The following is a 13,829-nucleotide window of genomic DNA, read 5'->3' as shown; positions in this document are numbered from 1 at the left end:
CAGGTGTGGCTCATGCAGCTGGCACCTGGGAAGTTTTCTCAACTCTGACGCAGCCCAACAGATCTGGAATCACCTGTTCTGTTGCCTGCAGCCTGCCAAGGATTTTTTTCATGGTGTTTTACTTGGGAACCACCCCAAGCCTTCAGATTGAGAAACCGCAGCATGCCACTGGGACAAAGTCACTGCTCTGCCACTTACTGCCAGGGGGACTCCTCACAGCCCTGGGGACCCATAGGAGGGATAGCACCTTGTCCCAGGTGGGACACCCCCACCTCAGGGTCAGCACAGCTGCTGTGGGTGGGGGTTGGCTGAGCATGCTTTTAAATGAATGGACCTGCCAGTGAGGTGGGCACAGCTGTCACACATCCTAACAACCATGAAAAAGAAGTCAGCTGTGACTTGATCAATCTTCCCAGACTTTGTAATGAGGCCACAAAACCAGAGGTAAGCAGACCAGCAGCAGGTGCCAGTTCTCATCTTATGCAGCACATCTCTACGCCCTGCTTCTTTAGCGATTCATACGTAGTGCACGAGCATCTCCATCCCTTTCCCTCACCCATGCACAATAGGAACACCCAACTGCAGAGGTACGTCTTTCTGTACCACACCTGGACTCTGCTCAGATCCCTGCTTTTGGAGTCTCCCCTTCCTCATTCCTCCTCATCGGCTGCTCCCCGGGTGTCTATTCATATGTAGGCAACAGCATCAGAAGTGAGCCTGCTACCAGTCAGAGTGCTCCTGGCTGCCTCTCCCCATGTTACATATCGACATTTTACTGCATGATCTGCCCTCCAATCCCCAGAAACATGAGCCAAGAAGTACTCATTAGAGATAAGCACCATGGCTCAGCCCACACGAAAGCAACCCTGGCCAAGCCTTACCCTGTCAGAAAGCAAAATGGGGGGGGGGGGGGCGGGGGGAGTGTGTGTGTGTGTGGGAAAACGGACAACAAAAAATACCCAGCCCATTAGGAGTTGCCAGCACTGGTATCACATTTTCTTCCCGATTCCTCCCAGACAGATCCATGCGATCCCAGCCGCGTTCCCATAGCGAAGGGAATGGAGAGCCGTACTTACTGCTGGTGCTCATCCTGTCGGCCCTCCCCTGCCCTTCAACAAAGGGGGCAAAGATGCTCCGTAATTCCTCTTGCGCTCCTACAGCGGGAGAGGGCCTCCTCTCCCCTTTTTACAGGCGAGGGTCCTGCGCGCTCTGCCACATCCCAGGGCGGCCCCGAGTGCCAAATTCAAGGTCAAGGGGGATGGCGGTGGCGGGGAGAGGATAGGGATCAGGCTGGGGATGCAGACCGGCGCTGCCATGCACTGCGGAGCGCGGCCGCTGCCGCTGCTCTTATAGCGGGCGTGGGGCCTCGCAGCGCCGCTCCCCCCGGCCGCCCCGCCCCGCCCCGGTCCGTGCCGAGCCGAGCCGAGCCGAGCTGGGGTGGGATGGGGTGGGGTAGGGTGGGGTGGGGTGGGGTGCGGTGGGCTGGGATCGGATGGGATGGGGTGGGGTGGGGTGGGGTGGGCAGCGCGGGGCCAGACCCGACCCGACTCGGGGGCTGCCTGCGAGGCGCCGCCGCGGCATCGCCGCCATCTGCTGGGCACCGCCTGTCCGGGCTACTGCCCGTCCTGTCTGTCTGTCCTACTGCCCGTCCTGTCTGTCCTACTGCCTGACCCGCTGTCCCCAACCCTGAGCCCCAAACCCAAACCCCAACCCCAGACCCTTGACCCCTTTGACCCCCCTCGATACCTTTGACCTTGGAAACATGACCCTGGAACTCCCAACCCATACCAACCCTGGACCCTAGAGCCGAGCCCTGGAATTGGACGCAACGATGAGGCTCAACCCTAAACCCCAACACTGAGCCCCAACCCCGGACTCTTGACCACAGAGCTCCCACCCCAGAGCTAAATCTGAGCTCGGACCTGAGCCCCAGACCCCATAGCTAACCCTGAGCCCCAACTCCATAGCTGACCCAGAGCCCTATCCTGGAGTGGACCCCGAGCTCCAAACCCGGAGCTGACCCCAAGACCCCAGTCAGACCACACCCAGAGCTAACCCCAAGCCTCAACCCCAAGCTCTAACCCTAAGATCTAAACCTGAGCCCCAACCATGAGCCTCAAGTCCAAGCCCCAAACCCGGACCCTCGACATCGGACCTTTGAACCCAGAACTGCCACTCTGGACCCGACCCTGGAGCCCCCACCCTGGACCTGACCCTGAGACCCACACCCGGACCTTACCCATGGACCCAGACCCAGAGCTGACCCCGAGTCCCAGCCCCAAGCCCCAACCCCAAGCCCCATAGCTGGGCCCTCTATCTTGGGCCCTCTACCCAGAAGCTTACCCAAAGCCCCGGACCCGGAACTAAGCCCAAGTCTCAGACTATGCCATAGTTGTCCCAGACCCCCGAAACGGACCTTGGACCCAGACCCGGAGCTAATCCTGATGCCAACCCCAAGCCCAACCCTGGACCCGTGAGCCTGGAGTCCCCACCCCGGAGCTGACCCTGAGCCCCCGACACCCAGAATTGACCCCTGACCAGAAGCTAACTTCGATTCTCAATACTGAGTGTGAAACCCAAGCCTGAGCCCTGTACACTCAAGCTGGGACTATTGATCCCTGACCCTTGACCCTGGACCCTCAACCCGTAGCCCCAACTCTAGAGCTGACCCCAAGACCCAACGCAGCAGCTGACCCTGAGCCCTGACCCAGGAGCAGACCCTGAGCTCCCGACCCCAAAGCTGACCCTGAGCCTCCAACCTCAGAATGGACCCTGCACCTGGAGCCCCGAAGCCACACACCAATCCCAAGCCCTTGACCCCAAGCTGCCAACCCCAGAGCTGACTGCAACCCCGGAGATAACCCCAACCAGCGACCCTCGGAACAGAACCTGGACCCGGATCTAACCCAGACCCTTGATCTCGGACCCTCAACCCCTGGCCCTGCACCCTGAGCCCCAACCCCATACCCTTAACCCCAGACCCTTGGCCCCGTAGCCCCCACCCTGGAGCTGACCCCAAGACCCAACCCAGCAGCTGACCCTAGCCCTGATCCAGGAGTTGACACCGAGCCCCCGAACCCAAAGCTGACCCTGACACCAGAGCTGATCCTGAGTCCCCAAACCCAGAGTTGACCCCAGACCTGGAGTTGACCCCGAGCTCCAAACCTGAGCCCCAACCCTGAGCCCCAACCCTGGACCCTCAACTGCAGACCCGTGACCCTGGATGCATGACTCCAGAGCCCCTGACCTGGACCTGACCTTGGATGTCCCTACCCCGACCCCCAGAACTGGACCCTAACCTGAGTCCCAAACTTGAGCCCTAACCCCAAGCCACACCCCGAACCCTTGACCACAGATCCTTGACCCCAGAGCTACTGACCTGGACCCAATGCCAGAGCCCTTGCCTCAGACCAGACCCTGGAGACACCACTCTGGACCTGACTCTGGAGCCCCTGACCCAGACCAAACCTCAGAGCCCCGGACCCAGTTCGGAACCTGAGCCCCAGACCCAGACCCAGCCTGAGCCCAGGACCCTTGACCCCAGAGTTTGCCCCAAACCCTGACCCTGAGCCCTGACCCCAAGCCCCGACTCTGAGCCCCTGACCCTTGTAGTTACCCCAGACTGTTGACCCTGGAATCCCCACTCCAGAGATATAGCCCTGGACATGAGCCACGGAACCATGGAGTTGACCCTGAGCCCCGATCCTGGTCCTGACCCAGGACCCAGAGCTAACCCTAAGCCCCATCCCTGAGTGCCAACCCCAACCCCCAGCCCTAAGCCGCACCCCAGACCTGACCCTGGATCCCCCACCCTGGACCCAACCCCGAGCCCTGGACTCAAGCCCAACCCAAAGACCCAAAGACCAAAGACCAAAGACCTGTACCCAGAGCTGACCCCTTGCCCTGGACCTGGACCCAAAAAACAAACACTAAACAAAACAAGCAAACAAAAAAAAAAACAACCTCAGAAGCTCAAGTGCTTACAGGTAAGCCTGACTTTGAAGAATGTTCTTAAGTATTTGTTAAGATTGAACAACAGGTTGTGTGAAAAAGGTGCATTAATGTAAATTCAAAAATTGCCTTGTTGTAAGTAGAAACGGATCTAGATAGATACTAGTGGCATGATCGTTACTTTCACTAAGTGGAAATTGTAAGAATGTGCTGTTCATAAAAGAAATGCTGTTCTCACAACAGGCACATCAAAAGTAGTATGAAGAAAGCCTGTCCTCTTCCCTACAGGTCTGCATCTCGGCTGTTGAGAAACTTTCTGAAGAGGTCCACCAATTTTAAGAGAATTGATCTTCCTCCTCACTTGTACAAACCAGTGTCTCAGCTATCGGGGTAAGCATCTTTCTGTGAAAGGCAGACGATAGAGTGGGTACATATGCCGTGCCACCCTGTGGTTTTACCTACATGACCACGGAGAGGACTTCAAAAAAAAGGGATGGAAAATCTACCAGGACACTAGAGGCATGGGTAAGTGAGTTGCAAGTGAAAAAAAAAACAAACAAAAATAAACCAAAACCAAAACCAAAACCAAACCAAACCAAAAGAAAAACAAAACAAAACAAAAAAAAAACAGGAAGAAGGTGTTCTCTGAGAAACTTGGTGCTCCAATTTCCAGTGGGCAGTACCCGGTCCGCCGGGTGCCCGGTACACCAGCCCCCACTCTTCGGGACCCCAGGGAGGAGCCCAGGCTCCGGCCGCAGCCCAAGGGCTCTGCAGCAGTGCCTGAGTGCCTATGCTGCTGAGCTCCCAGGGCCATGGGGTGGAACCCAGGCACTAACTAAGGCTGAGCCCATGGTTCTTGTGGCAGACCCCAGGTGCTGAATCCCTCCGAGCCAACGGACCCCATGGTGGACCCTGGGCGCTGACTCCCACTTAGGTCCTGGACCCTGGGCACTGACCCCCACTTACGTCCCTGACTCCATGGCAGACTATGGGTGCTGTCACCCACCGAGCCCCTGGACCCTGGGCACAATGACCTGCTGAGACCCTGGACCCCAGGTGCCAACTCCCGCCTAGGTCCCAGACCCCTGGCCAGAGCCCGGGCGCCAACCCCTCCAAGGCCCCATACTCCACAACTGACCATGGGTGCCGTCCCCTGCCAAGCCCCCAGAAGAAGTGACAGACGTCCACCGAGTCCTCAGAGCCAGAGGACACCCATGGAGCCCGTGGAGCCCAGGCACCAACACCCACCAAGCCCATGGACCCCGCAGCGGAGCCCAGGTGCTAAGTCCCGCCAAGTCCAGCCGGGCCCCCAGGTGGACCCCTTGGGCGCGGAGTCCTGCCGGGCCCTGCAGTGGAGCCCAGGAGTCTGGTGGGGCCCCTGAGCAGCTCCTGGGGGTCCTCTGGGGGTCACTGGTCAGGGTCTGAGGTGGCGCCCAGGGACCCGCTGGGGATCACTGGTCAGGATCTATGGCAGCACCCAGAGGCGTGGGCCCGGCGTCCTCTGGGGGCCCACTGGGGGATGCCAGGCGGGGTCCACTGTGGCAGCCAAGGACCACTGAACTTCACCAGGCAGGGTCCACGGCAGCTCCTGCAGTCCCGCTGGAGTTCACCTGGCAGGTTCAGTGGCAGCACCTGGGGGCCCGCCGGGAGTCGCCAGTCAAGGTCTGCAGTGGTGCCTGGGGGCCTGTCAGGGGTCCCCAGGTGGGGTCCTCGGTGGTGCATGAGGGTACACTGGGGCTCACCACGCGGGGTCAGCTGCAGCGCCCGGGGGCTCGCCGGGGGTCCTCATTATAATGAGGAACCACTGGAAATTAGAGCCACAAATGTATTCTGACCTAACTGTAGCAGTACAGAGTGCAGCCTGCATTCAGGTGATATATGAAAGAGATGAATTCTCTTTCATATAGAAAGGGCGTGGTTGCTGATCCCCCCTGCTTCAAACCCTGGCGGACCGTGGGGCACAGCGGTGGACACTCCTCCTTTGAGCCCCAGTGGGCCCCAGGGTGCGGTGGTGGACCCCACCTGTGAGCCCCGGCGGGCGCCTGGATGCAGCGGTGAACCCCTCCTGCAAACCCCAGCGGGCCCCTGGGTGCAGCAGCGGATCATCACCGGTCACCCACAGTGCACGCCCAGGCACGGTGGTGGACCCCCTCTGCAAGACCCAGCAGGCACCTGGGTGTGGTTGCTGACCCACCCCTGAGCCCTGGTAGTCTCCCAGGCCTGCAGCAGAATCCCACCTGCAAGTGCCGGTGGGCCCACAGTCACAGCAGTGGACCCCTACTGGCGAGTCTGGCAGGCCCCAGGGCGCAGCAGTGGACTCCCACCTTCCAGACCTGGCGGGCCCCAGTGGACCGCTCCTGCAAGCCTCAGTGTTCCCACAGGTGCGACGGCAGAACCCCCCTTTGAGCCCCAGTGGGCCTTCAGACATGGCAGCAGACCCCTCCCTTCGAGCACTGCGGGCTGTGCTGTGCTCCCAGGTGTGGCGGAGGACCCCTCCCTGTGAGCCCCAGCTGGCCCCAGGGGGCAGTACTGGACCCCCCCTGAGAGTCTTGGCAGGCCTGTGGGTGCTGTTGCTGAACCCCCCTCTTTGAGCCCCAGCGGAACCCCGGGTGCAGTGGCGGCCCCCCACTTCAAGCCCTGGTGGGTCCCAGGGTGATGCACGGAAAAGACTCCACAACCATAGGGTTGTAAAGTAGGTATACTTTATTGCGGTGCACCGGGCGCACTGGGAATAGCTTCCCTCAAAAAGTGTGCACCTGCCCGGTCGTCTCTCACAATTTTATACACAATTTTATACACTCTCCTTCTCCGGTTCTCTCTCCCTACCTCTCTACTTTTCTGTCTCTCCGGACATTCACCCTTCCAGTGCCCAAACCTTTTGCACAACGCACATTGATCCTTTCCTAACTGAGGTGGTCCCCACCTCGGTTTCCTTTCTCCCTTGACAACTGCCACTATTCTCTTCTGCCCTTGCTTATAATCCTCCCTATTACTAAACACTCTCCGTGCTTCATCTAATAGCACTTCCAAATTCCTGCTCTCTGTGGTGCGCAGCTTCTGGAGCTTGCGCCTAATATCTCCTGTTGACTGTCCCAAAAACAGATACTAGCTGTTGTATTCCTATCTCCGACCCGGGATCCAGCAGTGTGTTATGGTGCATTAAATCCCTCAGGCAATCCAGGAATTCAGATGGTGACTCGGAGGGTCCTTGCTTAATTGCATACAGAGCTGACCAGTTTATGGTCTCGGGAATGGCCCTCTCCATTCCCTTCGAAATCCACCCCTGATAGGCCTGCAACCTCTCCATATGGACCGACTTATTTGGGTCCCATTTTGGATCTTGAAGGGGGAGATACTCCTTAACATCCCCTCCTGCAACCTTATAGTGTTCCTCAGCCAAATCTGCTGCAGTTTTCAGAATCAGCTGTTTCTCTGTTTCCATCATATATTCCAATAACAGCTGAATATCATTCCAATCAGGGTTATATTGTTCGATAACAAACTGGAAATGTTTAGTTACCCCTATTGGATCGTTCTGGTATTCTTTGGCAACCCTCTTCCAAGCCTCTAAATCAGTGGTAGAGAAAGGTACCCTGATCAGCATTGTTCCGCCGTCAGGTCCTACTGCCTCTCGAAGAGGTGTCTGTAAAACAGATTTTTTCCTAGTACGGGAGGATACAGGACTATCTGGAGGAGTCACAGTCTCATCTGAGTCATCACCCTGTTCCTGTGGTCAAGGGGGAGGCTTAAATACATCTATCAGGTCTTGTTCTGGTCCCTGATGAATTTTGCTTATCTTAGTACACCTCTGCCCGATGCTGCATGCTGAACAACACCATCACAATTTGCCTTTAAGTCCCTTATTGTTTCCTTGCTCAAGGGCTAACACCATGGGGTCCTGTGGAGGCACAATTCCACAGTCTCTCTGCCACTCTGGGTGATTTCGAAGAGTGAAAAACATGTCTGCATATGCAGCCTCATCCCATTTACTTTCTCTTCTCAGAAACAACATCAACTGTAATATAGTGTTATAATTAACAGTTCCATTTAAGGGCCACTCCTCTCCATCCTCTAATTTATAAAATGGCCACCACTGATTACAGTATTTGATGAGAGTTCTTTTACTCTCTGTCCCCCCTCGCCCCACTGTATCCCTCCAATGTGTAAGTATACATCCTAAGGGGCTTTTCTGTGAGATTTCTTTGCTTTGACTTTGTCCCATTCTAATCTATAGCAGTTAACGTTCCACCATCCTCTAAGGATCTGTTTACTAATTTTTCCCAATCCCTCCAAAATCCACAGTATATACAAATAAAATCAGGCAACCGCAAATCAACTGCCTGTAGATGATTACACCAAGGGCATCTGAGCCTGAAAGATCGATAATATGTCAGAGCAAATTTAGTTCCCTTTGGCATACACCCCAATAGCAGTTCTTATATTACACTATATTTACATATCTTTACAGATGTTTAAAAGAATACTTAAACAACAAATGTCTGGGCCTTTACAAATACAACATACAATTATTATTCCAATTAGAATTATTCCCCCAGCAGCTGCAAACACTGTAACAGTTATCATTAAGGCTCGCTTACCCCCCTCCCATCTCTTCTCACAATCTTCTTGTGGTTCCTGGAACCAGGGTATAACGGCTTCTACTCAAAAACCCCTTTTGGCCGCTCTATTGGCCACCTCCCGTTTGGCCGCTCTACTAGCCACCTCCCAGGATGTCCTCAGGGTTTATGTCGCGCGCTAGACGCCTCTATGCAGCTTATTGACCTCCCCGGCTAATTGGCTTACCTTTATTAAGGCATACCGTTTGTCCGCAACCACAGGATCTTCTTCTATCCCCGCAGTGAGCAGCTGGGAGAGGAGCTCCTCCGAGAGAGAAAAAGGGGCACGGGGTGTACCTAGGAGATCCGCTCCACAGTTGATCCCGCAGCTGAACAGAGTTAATAGGGTTGTAAAATACAACCCTAGGGTTGTAAAGTAGGTATACTTTATTACGGTGCACTGGGTGCATGGGGAATAGCTTCCCTCAAAAAGTGTGTGCCTGCCCGGTCATCTCTCACGAATACCAGGACTACCTGGATACCAGGTTTGGGAGAGCAGATCTGAAGAGATCTAGGGACCAGGTCTGCAGACCACTTCTGGGAACCAGCTCTGGGGACCAACTCTGGGAAACTGGTCTGGGGAGCAGTTCTCGGGCCCAAATCAGTGGAACAGGTGTGCAGAGCAGGTCACATTAGCAGGTCTTTGGAGCCAGCCTGGGGAGCAGGTCTGGGGACCAGATCTGGGAACCATATCTAAAAGCATATCAGGGGACCAGCTCTGGGGAGCAGCCCTGGGAACCAGCCCTGGGGAGCATGTCTGGGGACCAGATCTTTGGAACGGGTGTGAGGAGAAGGTGTAGGGAGTAGGTCTTGGTGGAGCACGTCTTGAGACCATATGTGGAAACTAGTTCCACGGAGCACTTCTGGGAAGTAGATCAGGTCAGCAGGTCTGGGAGAAGGTCTGGAAGGCAAGTGTGGGGATATGATCTGTGACCCAGCTCTGGGGACCATGTCTGGAGACCAGGTCCGGGGACAAGCTCTGGGGAGCAGACCTGTGGAAGAGATGTGGAAGCAGGTGTGGGGAGCCGCTCTGGAGAGAAGCACTGGGGACTGGGTGTGGGTACTAGTCTAGGAGCAGGTGAGGACAACAGAACTGGGTAACAGATCTGGGGAGATCACCGGGAAAGGGCACCGTGGGTATGCCGCTAGGCATGAGGGCACGCTGGGGGTTGCTGGACGGGGTCTGCTGAGAGGCCAGGGGCCAGCTGTGGCTCACCGGCAGAGGTCCACCGCTGCTCCCATGGGCCCGCTGGAGCTCGCAGCAGGGTGTCCACTGGCATGCCCAGTGCTCTGCCGGGACTTGCGGGGGGGGTCCAGCGCCATGCTATGGGCCCTCTGGGGCTTGCAAGGGGGATACACCGGTGGGGCTTCAGGTGTGTGTGTGGGGTTCCACAGCACCTACTGGAGGCCCACCATGGCTTGCAGGTAGGGGGTTCAATGCAGCTATGGGGGCCTCAGAGCCTCGTGTGTGTGTGTGGGGGGGATCCAGTGCTGTGCCCAGGGGCCCAACAGGGCTCTTAATGGGGGGGAGGTCCACTGGCACAGCCAGGGTCCAGGGGTGGATCGCAGGCATGGGTCTGCCGTGACACTGGGGGCCTGCTGGGGCTCATAAGGTCCATCGGCGCACCTGGTGCCCCACCAGGGCTTGCAAGGGGGGGTCAACTGACATGCCGGGGCCCTGCTGGGGATTGTAGTGGGGGATTCACCACAGCTACCGGGGGCCCACTGGGGCTTGAAGGAGGGGGGCCACTGGAGCACCCCGGGCCCCATGGGGCTCGCAAGAGGGTGCCACCACAGTTACTGGGGGCCTGCTGGACTCGAAAGGAGGGGGATCCACCATAATGCCTGGTGCCCTGCCGGGACTCCAAGGGGGGGGGGGGGGGGGGGCGCCAATGGCGCGCCAGGGCCCCGCTGGGGCTTGCAAGGGGGAGTCAACAGTAGTGATCGGAGGCCCACTGGGGATTGCAGGGGTGGTCCAACACAGCTACCAGGGGCCTGCCAGGGCTCGTGGACAGGGAGGTACAGTGCAACTACCGGGGGCCTGCAGAGCCTCGAAGAGGGGGTCCAAAGCCATGCCAGGGGGCCTGCCGGGGCTCGCAAGGGGAGGGTGGTCTACTGTTGTGACCAGGGGCCTGACGGGGCTTGCAGGGGTGGAGTCCACTGCTGCACTGGGGGCCCGCTGGGGCTCCAATAGGGTTCAACGGTAGCGACAGGTGGCCCACCAGGGGTCGTGGGGGGGGTCCACTGTCACGCCCAGTGCCCTGGTGGGACTCACAGGGGTGGTTCACTGGTGTGCATGGGGGCCTGCCGGGGCTTGAATGGGAGGGTACTCTGCCACGTCCGGGAGCCTGCCAGGGCGCGCAGCAGGGAGTCCACTGCCGCGCCTGGGGTTCTGTGGTGGCTTGCTGCCAGGGGTCAGCTGCCATGCCCGGCGGCCCTTGGGAGTTGTCGGCGGGGATATGCTGATGTGCTGCCACGCCTGGGGACCAGCCAGCAGTTGCCAGTGGATGTATGTTGAGGTGCCCGGGGACCTACCAGCAGTCACTGGCGGGGGTGTGACACTGCACCCAGGAGCCCGCAGGGGGTCACCTGAGGGAGTATGCTGAAGCACACGGGGGCCCGCAAGCTGTTGCCGGTGGGGGTGTGCCGAGGAGCCCCAGGACCTGCTGGGGATCGCCAGCTGGGGTCTGATGCTGCACCTGGGGTCCCGCCAGGGGTTGCCAGAGGGAGTGCACTGAGGCACCTGGGGGCCCGCCAGGGATTGTCACTGGGGGTGTGCCGAGGTGCCCAGAGACCTGCTGGGTGTCACCAGGAGGGGTCCACGCCCGCACCTGGGGGGCTGCTGGGGGTTGCTGGAGGGGGTGCATCAATGCACCTAGGGACCTTCCAGGTATCGCCAGTGGGGTTGGGCCACTGTGCCCAGAGGCCCAGCTGGGGTCGCCGGCAGGGGTCCTCTGCCGTGCCTGGGAGTCAGCCAGGGGTCACCAGTGGGGGTCCGCAGCTGCCCCCGAGGACCAGCTGGGGGTCACTGGCTTGGGTCTGCCACCACACCGGGGGACCCTGGGGGGATCGCCAGCAGGTGTATGCCAAGGAAGCTGGGCGTTTGCCGGGGGTCGCAGGCTGGTGTCCACGACGTGTCTAGTTTCCCTCAGGGTGTCCCGACTGTGTCCGAGGCACCTAGGTTCCTGCAGTGGTTTGCCGATGGGGGTCCGTTGTTGCACCCGGGAGCCCACCAGGGGTCGCCAGAGGGTGTGCCGAGGTGCCGGGGAACCCTCCGGGGGTCACCGGCAGGGGTTTGCTGAGGCTCCTGGGGGCCCACCAGGGGTCGCCCGCTGTGGTCCGCCACAGTGCCCAGGGACCCACCAGGGGTTGCTGGCGGGAGTCGGCTGCTGTGCCTGGTGGCCTGCCGGGGGTCACTGGCTGGAGTCTGCTGTCACACCCAGGGACCAGCTGGTGGTCACCAGTGGAGGTGTGTAAGGCGCCCGTGGTCCCAATGGGGTTTGGCGGTGGGCGTTTGCCGCCACGACCAAGGGCCCTTCAGGTGTCGCCGGTAGGGGGTGTGCTGAAGCACCACGGGCACACCAGGGGTCGCCAGAGGTAGTGTGTCAAGGTGTCCAGTGGCCCGACAAGTGTCGCCAGCAGGGGCGATATCACCATGCCCAGGGGCCCGTCAGGGGTCGCTGGCGGGGGTGTGCAGAGGTGCCCAGGGGTCACCGGTGGGGATCCACCGCCACGCCTGGAACCCACCGGGGCTCACCGGCGGGGGTGTGCCTAGGTGCCTGGGGGCCCACCGTAGGTCACCAGCTGGGGTCTGCTGCTGTGCCTGGGGACCTGCCAGGGGTAGTTGGCAAGGGTGTGCCAAGGCACCCAAGGGCCTGCCAGGGGATGCCAGCTGGGGTCTGCTGCTGTGCCTGGGGACCTACTGGTGGTCACCAGAGGCAGTGTACCGAGGCACCAAGGGACCTGCTGGGAGTTGCTGGAGAGGATGCACTGCCATGCCAGGGGGGCCCGCAAGGGGTTGCCGGAGGAGGTGTGCCGAGGAGCCTGGGAGATTGCTGGGGGTCGCAGGCTGGTGTCTGTGACGCACCTAGTTTCCCACAGGGTGTCCCCCACGGTGTCTGAGGCACCTGGTTTCCTGCAGGGGGTTGCCAGTGGGAGTCAGCTACCATGTCCGGTGTCCCACAGGGGGTCACTGGCTGGGTCTGCTGCCATGCCCAGGGACCCGCCAAGACTCACTGGAGGGGGTATGCCAAGGTGCCCTGTGGCCCACTGGGGGTCATCAGCAGGGGTGCACCAAAGTGCCTAGACAGCAGCTGGGGCTTTCCGGCAGGGGTGTGCCAAGGCGCCCTGGAACCCGCTGGGTGTTGCCAGCAGGGGTGTGCCAAGGTGCCCGGGAACCCGCTGGGGATTGCTGGCTGGGGTCCACTGCTGTGCCCGGGGACCTGCCAGGAGACACTAGAGGGGATGTGCTGCCACCCCTGGGGGCCAGCTGGAGGTCCTCAGCAGGGGTGTGCTGAGGCACCTAGTTTCCTGCAGGTGGTCGCCAGCGGGGGTGAGCTGAAGCACCCGGGGGCCCACTGCAAGTCGCTGGCTGGGGTTTGCTACCACACCAAAGGGCCCACTGAAGGCACGGTTGTGCTGAGGCACCTCTGATCCTGCTGGGGTTCACCGGTGGGTGTCTGCCTCCATGCGCAAGGGCCTGCCAGGGGTCACTGCCAGGGATCCACTGCCATGCCCAGAGGCCCGCTAGGGGTCACAGGTCTGGGTGTGCCGAGGTGCCTAGGGACCTGTCAGGGAGTGCGAGGGGTTGCCAGTAGGAGTGTCCCAACACACCCAGGGGCCCACAGGGTGTTGCCGGAGGGGGTGTGTCAGGGTGCCTGCCAAGGGTCACCGGCTGGGGTCTGCTGCTGTGCCCAAAGACCCACAGGGGGTTGCCAGCAGGGGTGTACTGAGGCGCCTGGGGTTCCACTGGGGGTTGTCGGTGGGGGTCCGCGGCCATGCCCAGAGACCTGCCAGGGGTCACCAGCTGGGGTCTGCCACTGCACCTGAGGATCCGCCAGGGGGTCACTGGTGGGGGTGAGCCAAGGTGCCCAGGGTCCCACTGCAGGTCACCAGCTGGGGTCCACTGCCGAGGTGCCTAGAGACCTGGGGGCACCAGGGGTTGTCCACCACCGCACCCAGGGGCCTGCTGGGGGTCGCTGGTGGGTATGCGTTGCTGCACCCAGAGGCCTGCCACTGGTTGTCGTCAGGGCTGTGCCGAAG

Source organism: Netta rufina (genome assembly GCF_964035555.1).
Source record: "Netta rufina genome assembly, chromosome: 14".
In the NCBI taxonomy this organism is placed as follows: Eukaryota; Metazoa; Chordata; class Aves; order Anseriformes; family Anatidae; genus Netta; species Netta rufina.
Note: the sequence above shows the minus strand (reverse complement) of the source record.